At 46.4% G+C, this 12,694-nt stretch overlaps 1 long non-coding RNA gene across 1 annotated transcript; it reads right to left on the reverse strand.

The window, feature by feature from the left end:
• Window positions 1–2,373: 2,373 nt before the first annotated feature.
• Window positions 2,374–4,671, reverse strand: LOC128325902 (uncharacterized). Its single transcript, XR_008307721.1, has 2 exons — window positions 3,614–4,671; window positions 2,374–3,081 (listed from the first exon to the last, which is right to left on the reverse strand). It is a non-coding gene; the product is annotated as an uncharacterized LOC128325902 (long non-coding RNA).
• Between the last annotated feature and the right edge of the window lie 8,023 nt (window positions 4,672–12,694).

The following is a 12,694-nucleotide window of genomic DNA, read 5'->3' on the forward strand; positions in this document are numbered from 1 at the left end:
ATCGAGCAGATACCTGAATAGGCAAATCTTTTTGTTCCAAACCAATAACATCTTCTGTTCCTGGTGTATCCAGGATGTTGCAAGATATCCCGAACTTTTGTTTCCCTTTGAGATTTCATGTGAATGAGTTCCCAATTTCTGGATATAACTGGGGCCTGAAAATGATGGATTTTATAGAATCCAGGACTAGCAACAGAACTTCTTTGTGAGCACTCTTCATAAACTCCAAAGAGTATTTTGGTTGTATTCTTATCTTTAATCTGCTACTCCCTTCTCTGTGCCTACAAAACTAATTGCACATTAACTAATAAACCAGAAGAAATAATTTAACAACTCCCCTGGAATACCTTATTGCCATTCTTAGCTCTTCCTTCCTACTGCTACTACTGTACGTTTGTCAATATTTTGTCTATTTTTTGAGCCCCATTTGTGTGGAATATCGAACCTTTATGGTTGGCTATTCAGATAGCTGACTGGCTGGACCTGCTTTGCTGAACTGATGTGTTACAAAATTATTATCCAGTTCCAGATTTTATGTGAAGGGCAAGGTATATATTTATTCAGCCACAAGCCTGAATGAATATTATATATGCATATATGTTTTAGAAGATTCTCATTCATTCACTCCACTCACATTTTATAAAGAACTAGTAACTTTAAGCCCGTTAAATTAACGGGCGCTAGTAGACCGCTATTGCGTCCTGCATAGTCCCTGCTTTGCTACCTGCCCGCATGGTCCCCGCTTTGTTCCCCTTTTGGCCGCTTTTCCCCGGCCAGAAACCATGGCTGGCCGGGGAGAAGCGGCCGCACCGCATCCTCGCCCGTACCGCATCCTCGCCCGCACCGCGTCCTCTGCCCCACTCTCCCACCGCATCCTCTGCCCCACTCTCCCTCCCTCCCTTCTGCCCCACACTCTTGCCTCTCTTCCCCTCCCTCTCACCCCACTCTCTTGCCCTCCCTCCTCCTCCTCCCACCCTTCTCTCTCACCCTCTCCTACCTGTCAGCCTCCTGCCCCAGTCCCTCCTGGCCTCCCACCGCCCCTCTCCCTCTTGCCCTTCCCTTCCCCCTCCCCCTCCCCCTGCCCCACTCCCTCTTGCCCTTCCCTTCCCCCTCCCCCTGCCCCACTCACTCTTGCCCTTCCCTTCCCAATCCCCCTCCCCCACTCCCTCTTGCCCTTCCCCACCCCCTCTTGCCCTTTTCCCTCTCCCTGCCCCACTCCCTCTTGCCCTTCCCGCTCCCCCTGACCCACTTCCTCTTGCCCTTTCCCCTCCCCCACTCCCTCTTGCCCCACCCCTCCCCCACTCCCTCTTGCCCCACCCCTCCCCCACTCCCTCTTGCCCCTCCCCCTGCCCCACACCCCCTTGCCCCTCCCCCCTCCCCTGCCCCACTCCCTCTTGCCCTTCCCCCTCCCCCCTTCCCCACTCCCTCTTGCCCTTCCCCCTCCCCCCTTCCCCACTCCCTCTTGCCCTTCCCCCTCCCCCCTTCCCCACTCCCTCTTGCCCCTCCCCTCCCCCCTCCCCTGCCCCACTCCCTCTTTCCCTCCCCCTCCCCCTGCCCCACTCCCTCTAGCCCTTTTCCCTCCCCCCTGCCCAGTAGAGTCGTGCGCTCTGGGCCCCACCGCCGCCATTCCTCCTCCTGCCACCGCCAGCCTCCGTGCCGCCTCCGTCGACCTCCCCAGCCGGGCCAGGGCCCCCGCCACCCTCCCCTTTCTGGACCAGGCCGGCCGCCGCCACCTGTGGCCTCCGCGGCCGGGCCGGGCCCGCAGCCACCTCTGTCCCCCCGCCCCAGTCTCCAGCCGGGCCGCTGCCAGTCTCCACGGCTGGGCCCTTTTCCGCCGGCCTCCGCATCACCGCCATCCTCTGCGGCCGGGCCGGGCCCTTCGCCGCCGCCCTCCGTTGGCCTCCGCGGCCGGGCCGGGCCCTTCGCCGCCACCCTCCGTGCCGCCGCCGGCCTCTGCGGCTGCGCCGGGCCCTTCTCCGCCGGCCTCCGTGCCGCCGCCGGCCTGCTGTGAGTGTCTTTTTGTGTTCGGCTTTGGGCGGCTGGGCGGGCAGGGGGCATCAGCCGCGGTTGTGTCCGTTGCTGTCGTCTGGGCTGTAGTGCCGCTTCTTCTCTACCTGCCCAATATGGCGGCCAGCGTCTGCATCCGTGTCTCCCTCGGGTGTTCTGCACACGCGCACCACGCATGCCCAGAACACCCGTCAGAGACACGGACGCAGACACCAACCATCAGAGACACGGACGCAGACACCAACCATTTTATTATATAGGATTACCCAAGCTGTTAAAGTCACAATGTCTGATCAGATTGATATGCCTGAACAAAGCTGGTTCTTGTCTGGGTGGTGTAGACGCCAATAACACGCAACCAGAGGAAAAGCTTCAAAGTTTATTTCTGCAGAAATAAGGCTTTTGGGGTCACACCAAAATCAAGAGCAAAGCCCTTTTGTTACACAGAAGTTTTATATCCTAAATTTTGTATTGTCATGATGCCCGCTCCCCTCCTTAGGCCTGCAAAACCCCACATATGCAGTCTTACTTCACACTTTGCATATGTGATCTTGTCTTTGTCTTCCCTTATCTTCACACTTTACATATACAATCTTGTCTTTATCTTCCCTTACCTCTCAGTTACAAATCAACATATCTTCCAAGTACCCTCCTGACTTGTCTCAAGACCCTGAGCTAGTAGTTTTCCACTCTGCAAGGAATTACAAATAGAGGCTTTTACAAAATGGGTCCGCTCTGGCTCATACCAAGATTACAAGTCTTAAGGAAGGAGCTAAAGTCCCAGGCAGGCATGCTCTGCTGCTCCAGCAGCTCTGAGAAGGATGGTGTTTGAGTTGTATCCAAAGTCTCCTAAAAGTCTGCCAGGACTTATATAGTTCTTCTTGATTAGTGGTCTCTGTTGTTCTCACATTCTGCTGGCGATCACTTCATGTTGATCATCCCATACAGTATATAGGAGAAGATGCTGATGTTTATCTAATCATTATTCTGTGGAACTCTGGCCACAAGGCTCCAGAATGTGGGAGGAGAGAGGAAGCCACAGCATATAGTTGGTGTTTTTGTTTGGCAGTTCTTCTACAGTAAAAAAAAAAAGGGGGGGGGAGGAAAGGAAGAGAGCATCTTCACTTCTCTTACAGCCCCCTCCAACCTTGCCACACCCTGGCCATTTCCATATATCACATATACAACAGCAAATACAATTTATTTCCTCTTGCACCTTTTACCCCAACTCAGCTGTTTTCCATCATATAATCTTCAGCAGTCCATTAAGAATAAACGTTACTTTCCCAATGGAGATGTCATTAACCTTTTGTCTTTTCTACTAACATTCTTTAAGAAAACACAATGTACTTCCAGGATCAATGACAACTCAACGCGGCCAACTCACCGCCGGTCAATTGGACGCGGCCAACTCGCCGTAGGGACAACTCGCTGCAGGGAACAACGCAACACACACACCCCCGCAAGCCCGTCCTGTCACTTTGGCGTTCAATCCGGAGGGGACAAGCGGGAGGGAGGTGAGAGGAAGCTAAATTTCCACCTACCACCCACCAAAGCATGTCTTTCACGTTCTGCATTGGAAAGAAGAATCTCTCTGCATTCCTACCTGTGGGGTCGTGCCTCATGAATTGCGTTGTTCCCTGCAGCGAGTTGTCCCTGCAGCAAGTTGGCCATGTCCAATTGACCAGCGGTGAATTGGCTGTAGTGAGTTGTCCCATTCTTGTACTTTCACAGGGGAAGTGCTGGGGAATGGCGGGATCTCCCCACCTCAGATATCTTGAAGAGAGACATAGACTCCAGACACCTGATTGCAGTCTAATACACTTCAAATGACTTTTATTAGGTAATCCAGTTCAGCAACAGCATAAGCAGCTCAGCACCAATATAAGCAACCTAGGTCGCAGTGGAGAAATTACAAAGGCCAATAGGGAACAAGAGTCCAACAACAAACCCTCTTGTTACGAGGAGGCACCATTGTGCCCTTTGTAAGAAATCTGAGATACCCTCGAGCTCTCCCTTCATCAAATGAGGAATGAGGAACTCAAAGGCTCCCGAAAGAGCAATCCAGGTTCCTTGCTAAAGGTTGGCTTGTTTTGCTCCCCCAAGATTCATGAAAGCACACAGACAACGATTTAAAAGCTAACAGTATTTATTCTCACCCAAACAGAATTTTAGGCAGTCTTCAATGAGCAGAAGCAAGAGACATCTCTGAATTCAGTCAGTACACATTAAGCATTTTGTCAGAATGGTTTGGTTAGAAAGCAAAAGTTAGCAGCTTAAGATTTATAATACCTTTTCCTGTTTCTTGTGGTAGTACCTTGTGGTTATCTTTTCTCTGACCGGGTCTCTCAACTTCCTCTCCCTCTTTCTCGCCTGTTTTTTCCTTAGTTCGATCTTAATTTCCTCTTTTCTTTTAACCTTTTAACAGACCTTCTTTTAAGTACAATTGTGGAGTCGCCCACACAACCTTGCACCCCTTCTCTCCCTAACAATGACTGGTCAGAAGAATCCAGACCATTGAGAACCTATACTCCAATCTGTCACCCCCTTTGACATATAAATTTATTTGTTAATACTTGAATGTGTGTAAATGAAACTTTCAGAATCTGCATCATGGGTGCTATGATCAAAACACATGCAAACATTGTGGTTGAGCATGTTCTATTATTAACATCTCCAAATCAAATTCTAAACAAAATTGAGGAATCAGCCCAACTAAAATGGGGAAACGGCCTATCATGCTACATGGGGGAAAAAAGTTTGACATTTCAAACTGAAAGGTACATCTAAATTGGGTTGGGGACCATAGGAGGGTCTGGAAACATGTCTGGACATGACTAGAAACAGCTAGCATCAGACAGGTCAAAGAGCATACCTGCCTAGTGATCCTGGAACCAATGTCAAGCAAACTGGCCAACTTAGCCACAAAATAAAATGTCCTCTGCTTTGTCTTACACCTTGGGGGCACAACAATCCCTTTGGGGATTTTTAGGCTGTTATGGAGCAAGTGGTTTCCCCAGAAAGTCACAAACACAGGCTATTTAAGTCTGTGGCGTGTTAAAACAATTAAAAATATTTTGTTCTAGCTGACCCTGCACAGAGCATCTCCGCCCCTAGTTCTCTTTGTCTCTCCTCCCCATCTTCATCCCCCCTGCTTCAGCCCCAGTCCATTCATCCTCCTAGTCCATTTTCCCTCACTGGCCGGCCTGGCCAGCACTTTCCCTCACTGCCTGCCGGTGGCATTTCTCGTTCTCCCTGCTGCTGTTTTCTCCCCCACCCACCCTCCCCACTGCTGCTACCATTTTCTACCACCTGCCTCCTCCTTCTCCCATCCACCCCTGCCTTCTCTGGCCGCCAGCTGGCCGCCCCTGCCATGCAAGGGATTAGCCACAGATATGCCTTAGCAAATGATATATAAAGACTGAATATAGAGTAAGTCTTGGATAGAGTGGATCACATGGGGCATTCCCATGTGACACAAAATATGTAAGATGTAACATATGCCTGGGTGCTAATATTTAACCTCTGCTATATTGACACTTTAAATGTGTATGTTATACTGGCTATTTACATGTGTGTACTATACTGATGAGTGGGGGAGTGGAGGAGGGTGTGAAAGTGGGAGAGGGGTGGATCTGGCTAAGACTGGGCACAGAAGGGATCAATAAAACCCATAAATCCCCCCTTCAATTTTGGGGGGGATTTTAGTATAGTAGGCATATAATACGAGACTACAGCAACATAAAATATTAGGAATATTGGCCTAGATGAGGAAAATTACTCCATGTAGTTCCATTGAAATTAAAAGGACAAGTGAGACATTGTTCAACTCATCATTTTAATTTCAATGGGACTACTTGGAGTAATTTTTCTCATGTCAGACATTATTAATTTAACAAGCCATTTTAGGAATATATCAAGAGCACATTAAAAATATAGGAATGGCTTTTGTCCTAGTGCTGTTTGACCAGGTGAAGAACCCTATCAGCAGAAAGAGGAACAAACCAAGACTTGAATGCTTATTACAGGGACTTTCCAAAGGGTCAGTAAACAATATATTTAGCAATGGTGTTGTCAAAAGATAGATGAGTTAAGGACTTTTCACATAGAGCTAAGCCACAAACAGATGTTTAGACTCAGGCAGCTGGCCAAGTCATGGGCTTAAGGAGATGGTCTAGCTGAAAGAGAATGGAGAAGAGGAAGGACTTACTGAAGAAGGTACACATTAGCCAATCAGAAGTAGAGGATGGGCATATGGGACAGATTGCCTGGTTTGGGAAGAACCAATCAGAATAAAGGAATAATGACATAGCTAAATATTGCATGGGGATCCAAGAAGGGAGGGGGTGTTTGAGTTAATTTACAATTGGAATAAGAGTTGTTCTTGTTGGAGATGTGACTCTGTAAGTGTCAACCCTTACCACCTATAACTGCCTGGCTGGGCAGGCTCCACCGCTTTCTCTCCCCACAGCTTCCCCCCTCCCTTCTGCCCCAGTCCTTTCAGTTCTCCTCTCCGCTTGCCCGCTTTCCTTCCTTTCCTTTCCTTTCCTCCTCAAGCGGTCACTTCCCTACACGGCCAACCGCAGCCCAGCCAATCCAGCGCCTCCGCTGCCCAGCCAATCCGCTGGGTTGCCGGGACGCATCCCCACAAAGGCACGTCTATGAGAATTAATATAATAGATGCTTCAAAAAAAAAAAAAAAAAAAACCCATGGAATCAGCAGTGACTTGCACACAACACACCCTGCAGCATCAGGAGAGGAACAGGTTTGGGACAACGCAGATGAAAAAGCTACCAGAATGATTTGCCTGGCAGTGGGTGACTCAGTTTAGTACTGTATATTTAAGAAATAAAGAGCATGCAAGGGACGTGTGGGGAACTCTGAAGTGACTCTATGAAAAGAAGCTGGTTGTTTCCAAAGGGCATCTAGAGGTAAAACTCTAATAAAACAGTACAATAAGGTGAGAATTTGTCCAGGCTCCATGCTGCAGCTACTCATGAGGAGACCCCGGAGGGGAGGCAAAAAGCCACCTCCCGGCTCCAGGGGTCTCCCCAGTATGCCCTGCACGCTTGCACAGGGCATACTGGAGCTTCCAGGGGCCATGCGGCCCCTGAGTTCCCCAGACCCCGCTGGCTCCATCACAGAGCCGGCAATCCATCACAGAGCCGGCAGGCTTCCTCCTTGCTCATGTGCGGGGAGAGCGGGCTTAGCCCGCTCTTCCCGCTCACCCCACCAAACCGGGTCTCACTGATCGTGAGACCCAGCTCAAAGTATAATGCATGCAAGCAAATGCAAAATAAAGCTGACACACACAAAACATACCTCGCTAACACAGAGAGAGTGTTAGCTGAAAAATGCCATAAAGGGATCTACATTGACTCTGGTGTAACAAGTAATTTGATTAAAGAAAGGGAGAGATTCATTGGATTGTATGCAAGTTACAGAACTCTCATATATCTAACAAATGGAAAACAAGTATTTGCAGAAGGCAGAGGGCCTGCAAAATTGCACTGTAAATTGCAAAAAGGAGAGACCATTAAACAAACAGTTGAATATGCTTTATAAGTTCCCACTTGTAAAGTCAGTTTAATGAAGTAAAGTTCAGGGGAAAGCATGGTTTTGTTACAAATGGAAAGGACTTATGTATGAAGGAAAATCTACAGAAGAATGGCCTATTGGAAGTATACTATGAGGCGCTTCACATGATCAGTGTGAATCGCCAGAGAGGGTTCTGCGGGGAGAGCAGGCCTTAACTATGTTAACCTTGTCTAAGGGGAGGGATGATTAGGTGGGCTAGCCGCCTGGGCTACCCTGCTCCATTAGCCCGCTTTCCAGTGATCGTGAGAATAGCTTCTATGTGAAAGAAAAGGCCAAAGCTGCAAGACAATACTCACACAAAAATATTTGAAGCTCTGTCAAAGAAGATTAGATCACAGAGACTCCAAAGCTATATCTCAGCTCAAAAAGGGGGATTAGTCAAGAAAAAATATTCCTGTAATGCAGAATCTAAATGCATTTCAAAGCAAAGGGAATCAGACCCAATTTTTCCAAATTCAAAGTAAGAGAGAGACAGCACCCTCTTGAAATAATTCACACTGATATCTGTGGTCCCATGCAGATTAATACCTCACAAAGGAACAGATAACTACTAATTTTTATAGGTGATTTCTCCAGATAACATTTACTTGATTAGAGAGAAAAGCCGAATACTAGAAAAATTCAAAGAATATGTTGCAAAAGTGAAAAATAAATTTGGGAGAAAGCCTCAAATTCTATGCTCAGACCATGGAGGGAAGTATACAGTAAGTGACATGGGGGGATACCCAAAAGAAAAGGGCATTGAGCACCAGATGACAATGCCATATACCCCAGAGCAGAATGGAGTAGCAGAAAGAAAAAACTGTTATCTGATGGTTATGACCAGATGTATGCTTCTAGATGCAGGACTGCCTAGCAAATTTGGGGAGAAGCTATCATGACTTCTACCTACCTGTAGAACAGACCACCAACCAAAGCCACAGAAGTAACACCACAAAAGCTATGGCACGGGAAGCAGCCCAGTATGGGGCACATCAGAAAATTCGGATCCAAGGCATACACCTATATTCCAAAGATGAGAAGAACTAAGCTGAACTGTAGATGTGAAGAAGTTGTGCTCATTGGATAAATACAAGGGTGCAGAAAGATACAGGATTCTGGATGTTACCACATGAACAATTAAGATGTGCAATGTGATATATTCCAATGAGAAGGAGAGGCCAACTGCAAGTGAACTACCAGACACTGAACCAGGCATCAAGACAAAAGAAAGAAAGATCAAGACAAGCTAAAAGAGGAATTAATTGTGAGTCTTGCACCAGCAAGTGGTTAGGAACAAGAAGGAGACACTGAAACTCAGTGAGAAGTGAGGTGCTCAATAAGACCTAACACAGGGATTCCACCCAAAAGACTTTCATATATTGCTAAAGTGGGAAAGACACAGGAACCCTGCATGTAGGAAGACACTGATAAAATGCCAGCAAGTGAAGCTGGCAATTAGAGAGAAGCTGAAAAAGAAGAAATTGAATAGGCTAAAATATTGTTAAACAAAAGATATGGTGGCAGGTGGACTAACCAAGCCACTGCCAAGAAACCATTCCCACACTTTACGAGAGATGATAGGTCTCATAGTTTGGTGTATGAGCCAAGGAGAAGGAGTGTTGGAGATGTGAGTTCATAAGCATCAGTTTTTACCACCTATAATTCCTGTTGACCACTAGGAACATTAGGAGGCAGAAAGTATAGTGCTGCCCCTTTGCTCTCCCATCACTCTCTGGTCTAAGTCTGTTGTGATTGGTAGACTGATATTCTTAGGACACTCCCTTCTCCTTTGTTCTCTCTGTTCTTTTCTTCTTCCCACCGTGAGGTACTTAGTACAGGGTGCAGGCTTTTCTATTCAAGTTTCTAACTTCTTTCAGTACATCTTTACTTGTTTTATACCTTAAGCAATTGTCTCCAGATCTCCTCTGTGAGCTCTGTTCTCATCTTGACTCAGATTCTCCCCTATAGCTATCATCCACATTGTTTGTACAGTTAATTGACATTAATTGCCGTTAATTGGTTAATTGCCATTAAAGCTTTATCTCCATCTGCAATTGCTGTTTGGAATTGATGAGATTAAATTAATTAGTTTAATTAAATTAGATAGATAATTTTTTTTACCATCTTTAACCAGTGCAGAAACATATTCATGTATTAAATATTTTGGTCTGTGTCTGTTCTTTGGGTCAGATGGCAGTTTGGACTAGAAATTCCCTTTCTCCAGTTGAGTGCTGGCCACACTCAGTCTTGGGAGAATAAATTGTTACAGTGTGGATGATTTTATTCCTACGATCAACAGAGAAAAGAGGGATAATTACAACAATCCTAATAGTAACCAGTATAAACAATATTATAGTCCAAGACCAATAACAGAAGAAAGGCTTGCTAAAGACTTATTGAAAGAGCCAGATTTTAAAATTGGCACTCAAAAGGAGACAATTTTGGGCCCTGATAAATCTCTTTGGGGAAGGCACACTCCAGAATATTGGTGTCATCAACCAAGGCAGCCCTGCTCTTAGTAGCAGGGGTGATGACTAAGCATCAGCAACTGTGCCATATATTTCCCCTGGCAAAAAACCCTCCTCCTTTTAAGAACTCATTTTTGCTTTTTGATCACTCATCCAGTATCCCATTAAGAAAACCTAGATAGATTTGCCAGGAAAACAGCCATTGTAGCTGTTACAATGTAGCCATTCTAGATTACCAGGAAAATGGCCATTTAAAATATTATGGTTTAAAAGAGAATTAAAACATCTTCGATGAGTACTTATTAGATAACTCAGTTAAAAGAGGATTACTGTTCCATTTCAAAATTCTTCAGGCAAAAGAGCTTTTTATACAAGTAATATCTTTCTTATTAATTATGAAAAGAGAACAGCAAGAATAGCATCAGTGCTTTTGGTGGCAGATAGCTGTTTTGTCATTAATATTAATGATACAGCCCATCTGTCATTAATTAATAACACAAACATGCCTAAAGTGCATGGATGCCTTCCAACTAATTAAACTGCAAACAGTGACCAGGATTGATTGAAATAAAATAGATGTGTGTTAACTGGTCACTTTGACTGTGAGTAAAACAATTTTGATGGTATTCCATCCAGTAGTTTTGCTTAAAGGAGCAGATTCCAGAGCAAGGTGATTACATAGTTCTGCCATGGAATGTCATCTGCATTCCTGAAAATCAAAGGTCAGATCATGGGCTTCACTAGATGCTATTTATTTATTTACTTACTTACTTACTTATTTTTATACCACCCAAAACTTACGTCTCTGGGCGGTTTACAGCAGAATAAAAACAAAGTAAAACATTCGTTAAGACAAAAATGGGCGGGGGGGAGACTCACATTACAACAATTTAAAAATTTTAAAATAATATTTTAAAACAGCATTAAAACCATTAAAACCATTAAAACAACATTAATTAAAAGCCTGGGTGAAGAAAGCTGTTTTTAAAGACTTTTTAAAAGCTGTCAGAGATGGGGAGGCTCTTATTTCACTAGGGAGCACATTCCAAAGCCTTGGGGCAGCAGCGGAGAAGGCCCGTCCCTAAGTAGCCACCAGACGAGCCGGTGGCAGCTGCAGACGGACCTCTCCAGCAGATCTCAATGGGCGGGGGGTTCATGCTAAAGAAGGCGTTCCCTTAAATACCCAGGGCCCAAACTGTATAGGGCTTTATAGGTTATAACCAGCACCCTGTATTTTGCCCGGAAACATATCGGCAGCCAGTGTAGCTCCTTCAATACAGGAATTATATGGTCTCTCCGAGATGACCCAGAGACCAACCTGGCTGCCACATTCTGGACCAGCTGTAGTTTCCGGACTATGTACAAGGGCAGCCCCACATAGAGCGTATTACAGTAATCCAGTCCGGAGGTTACCAGCAGATGTACCACTGTTTTGAGGCCACTCACCTCAAGAAACATACACAGCTGGCGTATCAGCCGAAGCTGATAGAAGGCACTTCTGGCCATCGCCTCAACCTGGGACACCAGGGAGAGGCTCGGATCCAGAAGCACCCCTAGACTGCGTATTTGTTCCTTCTGGGGAAGTGTGACCCCATCCAGAACAGGCAGATCAAAATCATCTCTCGAGTTCCGACCCCGGACAATGAGTACCTCCATCTTAGTCAGATTCAGTCTCAGTTTGTTATCCCTCATCCAGCCCATCACCAACTCCAGGCAGGCATTTAAGGACGTTATGCCCTCTCCCGATGATGCTGACATGGAGAAATAGATTTGGGTGTCATCAGCATATTGGTAGCACCCTGCACCAATTCTCCTGATGATCTCTCCCAGCAGTTTCATGTAGATATTAAACAACGTTGGAGACAATATGGAGCCCTGGGGAACACCATTAAAAAGTTCAGATTTTGAAGAACAGCAGTCTCCAAGGGACACCATCTGGAACCTGCCCGAGAGGTAGGAGCGGAACCACTGCAAAGCAGTGCCTCCCACTCCCAACCCCCTCAGACGCTCTAGAAGGACACTATGGTCAATAGTATCGAAAGCCGCTGAGAGGTCCAGAAGGACCAACAGAGTCACACTTCCTCTGTCAATTGCCAATTGGAGGTCATCCATCAGGCCGACCAAGGCAGTCTCCACCCCATAGCCAGCCCGAAAGCCAGTTTGAAATAGGTCAAGATAATCAGTTTCATCCAAGACTGTCTGGAGCTGTGAGGCCACCACCCTCTCCATTACCTTCCCCAGCCACGGAAGGTTGGAGACAGGCCTGTAGTTGTTCCAGTCCGAGGGATCCAGGGTAGGCTTCTTCAGAAGAGGTCTAATATTTGCCTCCTTACAACAAGGAGGCATCTTACCTTCCCTCAGAGATGCATTTATAATCTCTACCAGGCCCTCTACAACAACCCCCCTGCCAGATAATATAAGCCATGTCGGACAAGGGTCAAGAGAACAGGTGGTAGGCCACACCATTCCAATCAGCTTGTCCACATCCTCAGGAGTCACAAACTGGAATTGATCCAACCTAATCACACAAGAGGAGTCGCAGGACACCTCCACATCATACACCGAGGTAATTGTGGAGACAGAGTCTAAGTCGGCCCGAATACGAGATATTTTTTCCACAAAGAATTCATTAAACACA

The sequence above is a fragment of the Hemicordylus capensis genome, chromosome 5 (genome assembly GCF_027244095.1).
Source record: "Hemicordylus capensis ecotype Gifberg chromosome 5, rHemCap1.1.pri, whole genome shotgun sequence".
NCBI classification, from domain to species: Eukaryota; Metazoa; Chordata; class Lepidosauria; order Squamata; family Cordylidae; genus Hemicordylus; species Hemicordylus capensis.